At 39.4% G+C, this 12,161-nt stretch overlaps 1 protein-coding gene and 1 long non-coding RNA gene across 4 annotated transcripts in view; one reads left to right on the top strand and one right to left on the bottom strand.

The window, feature by feature from the left end:
• LOC118320972 overlaps positions 1-10,428 on the top strand; it is a 76,568-nt gene extending 66,140 nt beyond the window's left edge. Inside the window, exons 3-4 of one of the 2 annotated variants that reach the window (XR_004796385.1) lie at positions 8,794-8,830; positions 9,106-9,183. This is a non-coding gene — a long non-coding RNA (uncharacterized LOC118320972). Of the gene's footprint in view, positions 1-8,793; positions 8,831-9,105; positions 9,184-10,020 lie in introns of those variants that run through there. The other variant, XR_004796386.1, reaches the window with a different exon arrangement.
• znf536 (zinc finger protein 536) overlaps positions 1-12,161 on the bottom strand; it is a 179,602-nt gene that overhangs the window by 28,430 nt on the left and 139,011 nt on the right. The window lies entirely within an intron of this gene.

Here is a 12,161-nt window from a genome sequence, read left to right on the forward strand (position 1 = left end):
CATTTCTACCAATAAATCCTCCTAAATGTTACACACTAGACACACTTTAATAGCTCTGTTTAGAAAACTGCTTTGAACTACAAATTCTTTACTACTAAACAGACAAAAAGAAATCAAACAGTCATGAACAATCAAACAATAAACTTTTTTTAGTTAGTGAAAAGTTGATATTTTAGAGAGGCTTTTACTCAATATGCTCTTTAATTAAGTGGTGCTCTGACATGACCTTCAGAGCTGAAATTCAGTTTCCATTATGAGGTCCTTGGCACTGACCAATCTTAACACATGCACAAACTGTTTCCTTTATTGGGCCTTGCAAACTTCCTGGCCCTTGCTTTAGCTTTAAAGCGCACCACCAATAAACTACCAAACACAAGAGAGCAGATGGCCTTCCTGCGAGTCAATTGTATTAATTGTAGGTGCTAATCTGCAAACCACGGCCCTCCCAGAAGCGTACGGTGTTATCCGCACCAGCACGGTGGTGGTGACATATCTGGTTACTAATTCGGTGTGGCATGAGGCCAGATGGGAGATGGGAAGGAAGAAGGAGTCTGTTGATCGGCCATTGAAATGTGTCCCCGTCCAAACCCATCCATTTGACTACAAAAGAAGAAGAAGAAGAAGAAGAAGAAGAAGAAGAAGATGACATACAAAAGGAGTGGGATGACACAGTATGGAGGATGTATGTGCTGTAGATCACAGGAGGAAGAAAGAATGAACCAGAGACACAGCAGCAAATAGGGCAATATTATATAGGGCAATATGCATATATAGGGCAACAGTAAGTGTGTTGCCTTTGCTAAAGTCTATAATACTCACTCATAAAGACAGACAGGAAAATAGAGAATATGAGTAAAGTGATACATCTCAACCTCAAATAATGAAGCCAATATATCAGGCCTTTCATTAAATATGGATACTGGTGAGTCAGTGTCCTCCACCTCCGAACCTTCCTTAAATCTCAACAATCAGTGGCTTCACTACAAAGGTGCCATTTCAAATATTTACATTAGCTAAACTCTAGTTAAACACCCAAAGTCAAAAAAGTAAAGAAAAAGACAGAGACCAGGACAGAATCACAGAGGAATAAAGGATTCAGATACTGAGGTGAAAAGAAGTCGGGTCTCTACAGAAGGAGATTAACAAGACTGACAGACAGGAGAATAATAGCAACCCAGCCCCAGCTATCATAGTTATCATTTATAATCACAGAGAACCTGTCGCTGGTTCCCTGCGTTCCCATGGCATTGGAGGGGGGGGGGGAGTTCTCCCTAGCTGCCAAATGTTACAGATAAATAAATGCCAGCAGTTTTGAATGTGAGGATGGAGAAAGCTCCAGGGACCGATTGGTTGGTTGGAGTCTGCAGAAAGGAACTGTAACACAGGCATCAATTTAGAACACCAAGGTACGGCCACTCGCCATATGTTAAAGTTCTACTAAAGGCAAGGCTGTCAACATGTGTGAGAGCTGAAACAGTTCTCGATTACCTCTTACATGTGAGTGCAGAATTTCTTGGAGCGATGTTAACTTCATCATTCATCATCATTCTATTTGATCATTTAAAACAGGCTTTTTCAACTGCTGCGTCGTGACTCAAGAGTCTGAATGGGTCCCGGAGTGGGTTGTAGAAAAAATCTGTTTCAAATGCTTAGCTATCTAATATCTGACTTTTATTTTGACAGAAATGCTTCCACAAATGTCTGTTCAGTGAAAACAGCCGATTTTGTAGGCATTACTTATGTGTAAGCACAGTTTTGCAGTTATGATGTTTACTTTATTCATATTCATAAGAATCAGCAGCACGCTGTTATGATGTTCAGTTTGTTATGGGAGTAATGTGCTCTGATCGCAGGGATGAAAATCTGTGTATTTTATGTTAAAAAACAGTCATGATGACTGAATGAATATGTGTTTACTAGTTTGAATTCTATAAAAGTGGGTCGCGACTTAATGACCATGGGGAAATGTGGGTCCCAAGCTGAGACCAGTTGAGAACGATTGATTAAAAAGAACACTTGATCAATAAATAAATAATCTGAAATGTATATCTAAATAAGAACACATGTCTTTTAAGTTCAGAGGAGGGTACTGATTCTAGATCAGTATGTGTGTGTGTGCGTGTGTATGTGGACACTGTCTCCTTACAGCCACTAGGGGCTAGGAGGGCAAACTGTGAGGAAATGGATGAATGAATGAATGACTGAATGAATACCAAGACTGGATTACAAAACAGGCGACTGCTCCGGGCCCTAAGTTCCCATGGGCCCTAAAAGTCCCAGGTTTACTGCATATCAACCAGTTGTAGAAAATTTGATTAACAGCACATTTGTTAAGGACTTTATTACATAAAGTGAAGAGGGGTCCTGTGTTAAAATCTAATTTGGGGAATTTATTCTAGTTTATTTTGTGCTCACATTGGGCTTATCACATTGCCTGAAACTAAGGCTATGTTCACACTGCAAGCCTTAGTGCTCAATTCCGATTTTTTTCTGATAGGAGTTTTTTTAGTTTTGTTTGGCTGTTTACTTTTTAAATGAAGCCCTTATCAGATTTGGGAGTGAAGAGGCCACAGTCCTAAAGTGACCCATATGACGAATCTCAGTCTATAGTGACGTAAAAGTCACGTGAATTCTGATCAGACGTGTATCTGATTTAGATGATCTGATTTCCAATCTGGTTCACGTTCCATGTGATCTGTGCTGTCTACACTGTCATGAAAAAGTCAGATCTGAGTCAAATATGAAAAAAAATTAAATTTGGTCTGCAGTCTGAACACGGCCCAATTGAAACATAGAAAACCTTGGCACAGGTGTTATTCAAGGTCTCTTTCTGCACTGTGATTGAATTGATGCAGGGATGGTGGTCAATAGAGTCCCAACAACCATTTTTTGCCCTATAGGTCCCAAGAACATGTTAATCCACCGGTTTCTTTCTAACTTTTTCTATCTTGACCCCCTTTGAAAGCCAAAGAAAAAAGAAAAAAGAAAAAAAACTAAGGAAAAATACCAGTTAAACTGTTATTGAAGAACAGCTTCATCTCACAGATACAACTGAGTAATCTTGCAAACCTGAATCTGCCATGCATGCAGCAGAGTCGTTGGTTATTGTCCTTTCATGACTCTTTCAACTTTACATGATGTGAGTTACTTTCAGTATCCGTGTGATACTAAAGATAAATATATCAATACTGTACATAATATAATATATAATATATATATAATATCATTTTTAATATACATTTCTACATAAATCCTAAATGTGGTAAATTAAAGATGCATTTTAAAAAAGTAGTTCTATATTATACACTACATTTGAAGTAAATCAATGGGTAATGAGAAATGCTCCCTGCAGTTTGATGACCTACAATATGGCTATTTATATCATCCATCACCTTATAATATCTTGTTAGCAATCAGTCTTTTGCTCCATGTTTTAGCTCCAAGTCAGGTTTTTTCTCATTTCTTTTTTCTCTTTTCAACGGATACATGAAGATGCAGGCACTTAATAATATACAATAATTTAGCATTGCTAATAACCCGTATATTTGTTTTTCTCATTTCTCTCTTTTTTTCCCCTCCTACAAACTCCCCACACACACACTTTCACATCAGCTTTTCCATGATGTAAAGAGAGAAAAAAGGCAGAGAGAGCGAGAAATGAAAAATGCGGAGCACCTGGCTTCTTTTTAACGTGGTTTCACAGGCTCTCAGTGGTCTCTGATGATTCAACAGTTGCTGCTACAAACATCTGCTGCCTGCTCTTAGCAGATCTCAATTAAGACTCACACAGCCGGGCACGCCATACCTTATTTATGCTTAAAGCTTTTATTTTTTTTCTTCGCTTTTTTTCCCCTTCGATGTGCCAAACAAGGGAAAGAGGCCAAAAGGTCTGACAAACCCTTACTCAAAGGGGACATTACAAGGTGGAAAACAGAGATGTTAAGAAGAGGTTGGAGGTGTTGGCAAGAGATTTCAAAAAAAGAGGCTTTCTTGCCAACACTGGCAGCACTTTTAAGAAAATAAGAGCAAGCAAAAAAAAGAATTAGAAGCGGGGACAACAACTTCGACAAGCAGCAGCCTAAAGCCCTCCCTCGTTTGTCTCTTTCCCCTGTATTTTTTCTTTTTTTTTTTGAAAAGGCACCCAAAAGAAAGAGACAAAGAAGAAGAAGGAGTGAGTGTTGATATGATTATGTAAATGTAAACAGGATTTCCTGCCGACTGGAAGCCGTTTTTCTCTCTGACCCGTTCTCCTTGCAAATCTTCCATTTAAGACGAATTCCCCCGGGGAGGCTGCTCCGCCGTTACTTAACGGGATAATTATGATATACTAAACCTTTCCAAGATCAGCCCCCCCCCCACACACACACTCCCTCTCTGCACCCCTCCTCTTCCATCACGTCTTTGCCTTCCCCCGGAATCGCTCACTCTCTCTCCATTTCTCTTTTTCTGTGTCTCTCACTCTGTGCCATTTCCTCTCAGGGCCTCTCCGCTGCCTTCCTGGGCAGTAACACTGATTTGATCTGAGCCGTCCGAATAACCACAAATTTCGGTTCCTATTACTTAGGCTGATACGGGATTTTTATGGTCAACACTGACACCCCTATTAATGGTTTGAAGCTGTCGATTGACTGCATTTAGGTCATCAGTCAAATGTATTTGAGACTAAAAATAATGAAATCCTTTTAGGCTCTAAAAGTGGTATTATATGCTATTTACCCAATGGCAAAAAAATGGATGTATTATTACCTTAAAGCGAAAAAAGATGTGCAGGAAAATTGATGTCTTTTTCTAGCTTGTTTTTTGGAAGATAATTTAGGTTAATCATCATCAACACAAAAATGTCAGTTTAACTTTTTATTTAAGCAAAGAAACAGATCTTCCTGTCTCTTTTTAAAGGTCCTATCAAATACTTATTAACTGCACTTTGTAATGATTATATTCCACCAGAAACAATGAAATATACTCTGGAAACATCTGTGTTTTCTTTGCCTCCCGCTGCATCCCTTATTACACTTAAATTTATTTAATCACGCAAGGCCTCACTAAGATTAAAAAACTCTCTTAAAGGAAGTCATGGCACTGGAGACATCTTTTCCTGTCAGCAAATTGTTTTTGTATTCTGAATTCTGAAAATAAACTTTATTTTAAATCCTAGTGGAGATCTCCAAGTGTCCAAAGATGCCAGAAACGTCAGGCTGAATTTTAGTGAAATGCGTATAAAACAATGCATTTAAAATATTTCAACTGGAGAAAACTACTGCCATTGCCAGTTAAGGGGGATAAAAGGGGACATGTTTGTGGGAGATTTGTCGTCCCGTCTGGATTTTAATGTTAATGTTTAAAACCTGTCCCATTCAGCTGTGAAAGTCTTCTTCCTCCACCTCACTTGGACCTTAACACCATGACCTCACAATGGAAGAATTGAGCAGCAATCACATTATATTCCACATATCCCTCTGCTATCCCTCTGTGTGGTGTGTCTGCATGTGTGTAGCTGAGTGCTATCCATAATATACTGTGCTTAGCCTTTGATCTCTTCCAGCCAAAGAGTCTTTCTGCAACAAAGAAACACACTTTTGATATCACGACTCGGAAATGTAAAAGAGCGGGCAGAAATCACGCTGCTCCAAACATTTCATAACGCAGACGTACAACTTAATTGCAATTCTGCGTGGTTGTTTGGTTTCTTATTTACTCCTACAACTTTGTTACAGAGCCACACGTCAAACTATTTACGCGCTGGTGTAAGCACTTACGGCTACGACTCTTTTTCGCTTGACAACGGCCATAAACAGAGGAGCGAGAGATCAAAACTGTTCATCAGAGAGCGTGACAGATGACAGATATGGCAAGAGATTTTCCATGATCTTCTGCGCACATGGGGGTGGGCTTCAAGGGACGGAGAGGAAAAAAAGAGGATGAAAATGAAAAAAGAAGAAAAATCAAAGACATGAGGTAGTGCAGCAGCACAAGAAATGGCAAAAACAGAAACTTCCCACTTTGAATAATGCGCCCGATCAATTATTTATTGCCAAACAGTGTGTGTGGTGGTACGATGCTGCCTGTAATAGGTGAAGGCGGGACGTTATTTTCCACATTGTGGACCAAACATTGGTCACAATCATTAGTTTGTGTGTTCGGCTAATTGGGTGCTCATAAATTACACAGATGCAACCAAAGCTCGGCTTCCTGGATCTCTGCTCTGACCTTGAGTGGGCGCAGACATGACAGATGACATTAAAACGCTGTGAGAATAGAGGCCAGTGATGTATTTAACCCCTTTATGGACTTTAAGGGACCCACTTTTTTATCATTGACTAACCTGCCGACCCCTAACTAAATTACATATTTTATGGATATTTCATATTATATTCAATACAGAGCAGTACAGAACAACTGATAAACTGCAGGAAGTTTGTGTAAAACGAGCTATTTACGATCTCATTATTTCCTGTGAATATTGAAAAGAGATAAATATATATATGATATTTTTGAAAACTGCTTTATTTTTATTTAAAAATCATACAGACTTAATAGGCTTCTTTTTAGATAAATTCAGTGTTTTCTTCTCCCTGACGCTATTAGCTCCTTGGTTGTTATAGCTGCATACTGTTCTGTTGATGATATATAGGCCTACTGTGTATATGTTCAAAGTTTTCGTCCACCCCTTAAAATTAAGAAGGCCTCATAACCCCCTGTGAAGCTTTGGTGACCCCTGGAGAGTCCCGACCCCCAGGTTGGGAACCACTGGATTAAGCCATCTCTACGGCTCGACCAAAGCATGATACGCCCAAAATGGTAATGGAGGTATTTGTAATTTGGGGGGGCTTTTGTTGAAGTTTAAAGAGTTTAAAGATCTGACTTTGAAATATCAAACAAAAAAAAAAAAACTTCTACCAGTCAGCAGAAACGTTCATTATAAGCAGCGTTGTTTTTAACAACTGCCATAAAAGAAAGCTTACTGATTATAAATTGCTGTCTCTATGATCAATCTAACATTATTCCATTTTATATTTCTTGAAATGATTAAATCAGTTTCACTGACGTTTTTAATATGTAATAAATGGAAACACACTGATAATTAGGTAAATCTAGGGCAATACTTACGATATTGGTAATAATTGGGCAAGAAAATCCCATTTAAAAACAATAACAACTGTGGACAGACTCCCCTCTGATCTGGAAGGGGTGCAACTTCCGCCCAGGGCTGTCTATATTGAAATGTATGTTAAAAACTCAAAGGTTTATACAAGAGATCCATCCTCCAAAGCAGAGATGAGCAAGGCTTTTTGTGACCGTTAATCTATTATTATTATTAATCTTTAAATTAATCTGTTATTTTTATGTTATATATCAAATTTATTATTCTCAGGTTTATGTGTTGCTCTTGTGTCAAAAAAATGAAAAAAAGCTGAATCTTTATGTACTTTAAACTAATTTAAACACTGTGGTCAGTTGAAAAAAAATAATGATTTTGTTGTTGTTGTTAGTGGAACTAAAAAATCCAAAAGAGAGAAACAAAAAAACTTCCCATACTTTTTTCTCCTGGATGGGACCCATATAGGGTTAACAAAAAAGTCAAACCATCAGTTTACAGTGTATTCTTTAAAAAGACCGATATCACTTTTGAACTTGTATGAACACTCCAATAACAAAGCATTTTATAGAGATACATATACGTTGCAATCCATTCCAAAAAAATAATTTATAGACATTCTCTCTCTGTGCCTCCCTGCCTCTCTGCTCCCTCTCCCTCCTTCATCCATTGTTTTGCTGCTGAAATCCATAACATTTCTTTTGTTCCCCTACTTTCTGTAAGCCTGCTCTCTTATTTTCCCAAGGCCGAGAAACTTCAGGCATGAGAACCCCTGATATAAAACCAGGGAAATTTACCTGGGATTAGCAGCCATTGACAAATAACCTTGGTGATAGATGCACAGTAGATTTGGTTCAAAGCTCTCCCGGCAGCCTCAAAAGAGATTAGTTCACTTCTTATCAGGTCAGCCGCGTCGCCTGGGAAATGTGTTTAAAGTCACATTGATTTATTGAAAGATTCCCCAATAAGAAGATATCTCTCGACTTAAGGAGTGTGTGTGTTCCTATGTGTGTCATGTGAACGCGCGCCTCAAATAAATTACACTGCCTGTTCAAGCTTTAAGGAAAGGAAGGGGGGGAAAAATCCACACAAAGACATTTTCAACAAACGAGCGGTGCGCTTCAAACTAAAAAAGCACTTCTAGATAACTAGTGTTGAATACTGCCACTGGAGACAGACGCTCCCATTCTCCCTCTACCTGTCTCGCCCACTCTCTCTCTCCATTTACCCCATGCTGATAGTGCTGCTGAAAACAGTGATTGTACAGTGGTGAGACACAGAGCGACGCTGACAGGGAGGTATAATAAGGCCTCTTTGTTCCCCAGAGAGCGAGAGAGGTAGAGAGACATGCAGATAGAAATGTGTATGTGTGTGTGTGTGTGTAAGGGGGGGGCAGCTTTCATTTACACCATTACCTTCTTAAGCGTCATTATCAGGCCAAGGAGAAGACGACTGTGGGAAAGCGGGTGGGGCGGCCAGCGAGTGAAATGACAGATCTGACATGTCGCTCACAAGGTCCATCTGAGGGGTGACATTTCCAATTCTTCTCTTTCTTTCTCTCTCTCTCTGTCTCTCTCTAACTCTCTCTCTCTCTCTCTACTTCACACACACACACAAACACACACACGCTGCCTTTTAAGTATGTCTTGTAAACCTCTGTTTCACTCATTCATCTTGCATTACTTCTTCCATCTCAGCCTTTTTTAGGTTCCTGGTTTTCCTGTTTCATCAGGGGTAAGTTTTAAAAAAGTAACAAACTACTGGTTTTGACTCTTTTAACAGTCTACAAAAGTATGTGGACACACAGACGTTACACCCATACGGACACCTCATTCCCAAACCTTGAGCTTTAATAGGAATCAATGCTCTTATTTATTTTTCTAACAACTTTTTACTTTACTACAAATATCTGTACTTTCCACTTCTTACATTTACAAAACTTGTAACAAAACATTACTTTAGTTTTAATGCATTTGAGGGAATTTATGCATTATTTTTTTATATTACAGCATTCCTTTCCAACATCAAGACCCAGTGCATGCCATGCATGACAGACCTAACAAGACAAAAATGAAATAAAAAATGCAGTAAGTACTAAGAGAAACAATACTTCTTTCTTTTATACTTTGAAAAAGTACAGGCTCTGAAATGTACTCAATTCTACTTAAGTAAAGAAGTTGAATCTGGACTTCCACTTGCCACCTCTGCTCCCCACACACTTTTCCGACATCTGACAATTTCTGTAACTCTCTGACAATCTGACAAATTATGACCATTTCACGCAGCAACAGGCCAGCTGTGTGGAGGTGTAGAAGTAAGAACGGTTTGAACATCTCTCTGAAGTGTTCTTCTTTCATTCGTTCCACATCTATTTCTTTATAACAATATAACTCTGAATGCCCTCCAGGAGAGCTGCTGTTATCCCCATATTTAAACAATTATTCAGGCCTTTTCACCCCACTTTCAACTGTGACTATAAACACTTTTGCCTTCCAGCGTGGTCAGACAACACACAGTACAAATAGCGTACCTTGTTATTTCATCCCAGATGTGTTGTATGGGTTTGATATGCAGTTCCTCCACACTGAACTCGGTATATCATTTCTTTACTGACCTCGTTTTGTGCGCAGAGGCATTACCATGTTGAAACATGAACGGGACAAACTGTTGCCACAAAGTTGGACGCCCTAAAATATCACACTATGTTGTAGCATTAATATTTGAACCACAAAAGACAGACAGGGGTGTCCACATTCTTCTGGTAATGTAGCGTACTTCCCACTCTCTGTCTGTCTCCTGTACATCTTTTCATTCCTTCCTGCATGCAATCTTTTGATGATTTTATCCTACTTGTGTCTTTCTCTTCATCACTGTCTTTTCTTCTCTCTCTCTGTTTCTGCCTCCCCCCCTTAAAAACATCCCAGCCCTCCATCTCTCTCCCGTCTCCTTCCCCCTCCCTGCCTTCATCCACATACCTCCATCCCTCCTTTCTCTGTCTCTCTGTCAGTTTCCATGCTTCCTCCATGCCTTCGTCTATCTCTCCCGCTGTTTGCTTTTAACTCTTGAGGTCATCCGGGACCCCTGGGCAGCTATCCCAGAATGCTGAGCCGGCTAACGTCCTGCGGAGTTGCCTTCTGGACAGAGCGGACAACCGAGCCAGGACTCGATCGGTGCTCGGACTCAACCATGTATTCAGCCACTGCTACACCCAGAAAAAAGAGGGATCTTCAAAGGTTCTTTGGTTAGGGTGGTGGTTCTATATCGAATTGTAATAACTACAGCAAACCTCTGATTGTTAAATGTACTACATGTAGCACTGTAACATCAATAAATCATTACCACCTTCATTTGTAGACATTAGTGTAATTACCACAAACATCCGACCAAGAAGACTGGCAGCTTTTACTGGCATTTATAATGTGTTTTACATTGTGTGCCAGACTGCTTTATGGCACAAAAAGAGATTTCTTTAGAACACAAAACAGCTATAAAAGGGCTGTTCTTCCAGTCCGAACTGAGGTAAAGCTTTCAGAGTTTCTGGCAGGCAGATAGTGTAAGAAGCAAAAAATAAAACAAAAATAAGACAAAGCAGAAGGAGAGGAAGTATCATATTTGTGTCAAGAAACATCAGGGTATAGAGAAAGGAGCAGTGGTGGAACGTAACTAAGTACATTAACTCAAGTACTGCATTAAGTCCACTTTTGAGATACCTGTTAGATATACATGTTGTACTTGTTATTCTACTACATTTATTAAAGTTATAGTTATTTTCAGATCACTTATAGAACTACTTTATAGACTCATCAGTATATTTTAAGTACCTCTGCCGACAGCTATAACATTCGATGCTGACCAGTGGTTACTGCATGCAAGTATCTGGAGTAAAGTACTCATTATGCAGAATGTCTCCTTTTAGAGTGTTGTATTAGGTATTTATATGATGCTATTGAATAATTATTATTGATCTTTCTGGCAGTATTTTACGGCTGTATCTGGTGGCGCAGCAAATTTTTCCCATTTTTAAGGTTGTCACAATACCAGAATTTTAAAGTTCGATAGAGTACTAGTATGAAAAAACGATATTGTTTGACATGACAAAAGGCACACAAAATAGTTTTTTTTGGTTGCTGGTACAATAAAAGTCACTAAAGACATATACAAAGTTCAATATGAAGCTCTACGAAACCCTATCCCCTCCACACCTGCCCTCATAAGGCAGCACTTACACAACACATAAAGAAGGATGATATAAACTCCACTTCCAAGTGAGTGAAACACTAAAATTACATGGTTGAACACAATAATGCATATATCTGAAAACCACAACACTCTTGAGTTCCAGAGAAGTTAACACAAGGGCCCGTGTCTCTGTGTCGCCGCTCAAGTGGAAAGCTATAATTAGCGATGGAGTTGCTGCCCGAGCAGTTCAACTATGCACAAAAACATGCAACAACAAAGTGGTGCCTCCATGTAGAATGGAGGGGTAATAATAAGATAACAAGGAATCAGTAGTCAGACATCAATGTTTGAATGTCATACATATACACACTCACACACCTCTTCTTTCACTGCAATGTGGCAGCAACTGGTCCAAATGAAAGTGCCTCTATGTTCATGCGTGTGAGAGAGCGCGTGTGCATGTATTCATCTATAAGTGTCCAAACGGTGCAGATAAACAGGCGAGCCAGTGATCAATACATAACAGAGAGAGTTCAAAACAATATCGCAGCATCGGGGCCTGTGTCTATAAAATGCCTGCGTTTATTCGATAGGAAGGAGGCTGAGGAAAGGGGGGAGAGGAAAAGCAAGAGAGATGGAGAGTGAGAGACTGGGCCTGCTTGACCAAAGATGGATGAAGAAATCTATCTGTGCGTTTCTGCATTCAAACAAATAAGACATGTATTGAGACAAATTGGTCTTTCTTAACACAGAGACATGACACATGCATATCTTACATGCACCTGCAAGGACAGTGTGTCGCTTTGTGCTGTCGTACTGGATTATGACTGCTTTTGTAGTTTAAAGCCCCCGTCCACTCTTTATCAGTGTTTCTTCTTGTTCCTAC

Source organism: Morone saxatilis, unplaced genomic scaffold (assembly GCF_004916995.1).
Source record: "Morone saxatilis isolate NCDOM2014 unplaced genomic scaffold, NCSU_SB_2.0 Contig11, whole genome shotgun sequence".
Lineage (NCBI taxonomy): Eukaryota > Metazoa > Chordata > Actinopteri > Moronidae > Morone > Morone saxatilis.